The 3662-nt window shown below is 37.8% G+C and overlaps 1 pseudogene; it reads left to right on the top strand.

The window, feature by feature from the left end:
- Positions 1 to 221: 221 nt before the first annotated feature.
- LOC129059988 (60 kDa heat shock protein, mitochondrial-like) lies at positions 222 to 3162 on the top strand (annotated as a pseudogene).
- The last annotated feature ends 500 nt before the right edge of the window (positions 3163 to 3662 follow it).

The raw sequence follows: 3662 nt of genomic DNA on the forward strand, positions 1-3662 counted from the left end.
AATCAGAAAAAAGAATATAAAATTAAAAATTGTTAATAATAAAAAGCACATTTTAAACAACTACACTGGAGAAATGACTGAATTATCTTTGTTGATTCTCTAGAGAAAATTTAACCAAGTTACTGTCATGTGAAAAGGCAACTGAATATACAGACAATAAAAGCTCCTTAAGGAATTTAGTCTAGTAGATTATAGAAACATTTCTAGGCTTCCACAAATGATTACAGTGTCATGAGGCAGGAGCTTCTAGTAGGATGAGCACTGGTTAGTGGTGCTTCTCACTCCACCTGGACAGTCAGGGTCAGGGCAAATGAGGAGACCGGGTTTGAGGACTTAAAGATTTTGTAGAAACAGTTCACTTGACCCTAGAATGCAGGGCCATCTTTCTCTTTGGTTTGCTTATGATGATCCTCCAGAGAAGGGCTTGTCTTGGACAAAGTGAGGAGATAAAGAGTGTTTGAACAACTCTGTCACCAGAATTAAAGAGGTTTTGATCAATCAAAAGTAAGTAAAAGTGTTCTGGTCCTTGAAAGCAGGTATTGGCTGAAGTCAGAGACAGAATCAAAGGGAATGGAGGGGTCTCCTCCTAATGGCTATGACAGATTTATGGCCAATCAATCCTCTAGCTGAGAACAACTAGAATGGCTAATATAACTAAAAAACAAAACAAAGTTAAATTGTCTGAAGGCATCAGAGAGCCACCAGTGTAACCAGGGATTGTGGAACCAAGATCACTGAGAGAAAGAAAATTCACTGAAGCCAACCCAACATTCACCTTCTCTTTTCCCTTAGGTTTTCACTGATATAGAAGCAGCACAGGCCAAGAAGCAGAGAACCAAGAGGAAAGTGAATACTGTCAGGTTGAGGACTGAAGCTGAGCTATTGGCATATCTTGGGTGCTAGTGAGTTAAAATTAGTCTTCAGTGTTTGCCAACGTAAAGAAGTCCTGGTATATACTCCAGAATTTCAGTAAGGCAAATAAGAAATGAAAGGGCTGAAATCCAACTCTAAATCACATGGAGTCCTTATCTGATGAAGATGATATGTTCCTACTCTGTGTCTCAGAAGCTAAAAACAAAACAAAACAAAAAAATACTTCTCAAGAGGAAAACAGCATTATCTAGAAATAACTAACTTCTATAGTGTAAAATGCATAATTTCAGCCATTTAATCAAAAACATGGAAATAGACTCACCCCTCACTCGCCACTGATGACCTGCCTCACCACACCCACGCCCCGCTGCCATCTGACAGAAATGCTTCAATTACCCACAGTCTTGCCAGATAAGACCGGTGTCCAGGGTACTAGCCTCTTATCTCACTTGGGATTTTGCCAAAGATGTAAAATTTGGTGCAGATTCCTGAGCCTTACTGCTTCAAGGTGTAGACTTTTTAGCAGATGCTGTAGATGTTACAATAGGGCCAAAAATGATGATTGATCAACTGGGGAAGTTCTAAAGTAACAAAAGATGGTGTGACTGTTGCAAAGTCAATTGATGTAAAGGATAAACATAAAAATATTGGAGTTAAACTTGTTCAAGATGTTGCTAATAACACAAATGAAGAAGCTGGGGAGACCATCACCAGTGCTATTGTACTGCCATGCTCTTTTGCCAAGAAAGGCTTTGAAAAGATTAGCAAAAGTGCTAATCCTATGGAAATCAGACGTGTGATGTTAGCTGTTGATGCTGTAATTGCTGAACTTAAGAAGCTGTCTGAACCATGACAACCCCTGAAGAAATTGCTCAGGTTGCTACGATTTCTGCAAATGGAGACAAAGAAATTGTCAACATCATTTCTGATGCAAATAAAAGGTTGGAAGAAAGGGTGTCCTCACAGTAAAGGATGGAAAAACACTGAATGATGAATTAGAAATTATTAAAGGCATAAAGTTTGATTAAGGCTGTATTTCTCCATACTTTATTAATACATCAAAAGGTTAGAAATGTGAATTCCAGGATGCCTATGTTGTATTGAATGAAATGAAAATTTCTAGTGTCCAGACCACTGTACCTGCTCTTTAAATTGCCAGTCCTCACTGTAAGTCCTTGGTCATAATTGCTGAAGATATTGATAGAGAAGCTCTAAGTACATTCATTTTTAATAGGCTAAGAGTTGGTCTTCAGATCATAGCAGTCAAAGCTCCAGATTTTGGTGACAACAGAAAGAACCAATGTGAAGATACAGCTATTGCCACTGGTGATCTAGTGTTTAGTGAAGAGGGGTTAGCCCTAAATCTTGAAGCTATTTAGCCTCGTAACTTAGAAAAAGTTGGAGAGGTCATTTTGACCAAATATGATGCTGTGCTTTTAAAAGGAAAATGTTTTTCCTTTTAAGGCTCAAATTGAAAAATATATTCAAGAAATCATTGAGCAGTTAGATGTTACAACTAGTGAATATGAAAAGGAAAAACTGAATGTATGTCTGGCAAAACTTTCAGATGGAGTAGCAGTGCTGAAGGCTGGTGGAACAAGTGATGTCAAAGTGAATGAATGAAAGACAGAGTTACAGATGCCCTTAATGCTGTAAGAGCTGCTGTTGAAGAAGGCATTGCTCTGGGAGGGGGCTGTGCCTTGCTCCAGTGCACTTGAGCCTTGGATTCATTAACTCCAGCTAATGAAGATTTAAAAATTGGTATAGAAGTTATTAAAAGAACACTCAAAAATCCTGCAGTGACTGTTGTTAAGAATGCAGGTGTTGAAGGATTTTTGATTGTTGAGAAAATTATGCAAAGTTCCTCAGAAGTTGGTGATGATGCTATGTTATGAATATGGTGGAAAAAGGAAAAATTGACCCAACGAACATTGTGAGAACTGCTTTACTGGGTGCTGCTGGGGTGCACTCTCTGTTAACTAAATCATAAGCTGTAGTTACAGAAATTTCTAAAGAAGGGAAGAACCCTGGAATGGGTGCGGTGGGTGGAATGGGAGGCGAGATGTTCTTATTCCTAGAATAGTGCTTTATTAATGAACTGTGACAGGAAGCTCAAGGCAGTGTTCCTCACCAATAACTTCAGAGAAGTCAGTTGGAGAAAATGACTGAAGGCTGATGTTTAAGAAAATCACTATAACCATCAGTTACTGGTTTCAGTTGACAATATATAATGGGTTACTGCTGCCATTGTCCATGCCTACAAATAATTTATTTTGTATTTTTGAATAAAAGGACATTTGTGTATTCCTGATATTGGGTGCAACCACCATGTACCAATGTACTTCTTTCAACTTAAATCACAAAGGTATTTTTACTACTATTCTATAAGTCAGAATTTTAGTGCTTACTATCACCAGATGAAAAGTTAAGCAGCCTTTCTGTAGAGAATAAGAAGTGTGTACAATATCCAATTATGTGACAACTTTGTGTAGTAAAAATTTGTTTAAACTAAAAAAATGAAAGAAGCAGACTGACAAGCATCCAGATACTGATGTTAGTTAATACAGACTTTAAAATAGCTATTAATGTATTCAAGAAAATAAATGACAAGATAGAAAATTTCATCAGAGAATGAAAATACATTTAAAAAATCAATTAGAGGGGCAGTTCCAAGATGGCTGAATAGGAACAGCTCCACTCTACAGCTCCCAGCATGAGCGACATAGAAGATGGGTGATTTCTGCATTTCCAACTGAGGTACTGAGTTCATCTCACTGGGGCTTGTCGGA

The sequence above is a fragment of the Pongo abelii genome, chromosome 5 (genome assembly GCF_028885655.2).
Source record: "Pongo abelii isolate AG06213 chromosome 5, NHGRI_mPonAbe1-v2.0_pri, whole genome shotgun sequence".
NCBI lineage: Eukaryota > Metazoa > Chordata > Mammalia > Primates > Hominidae > Pongo > Pongo abelii.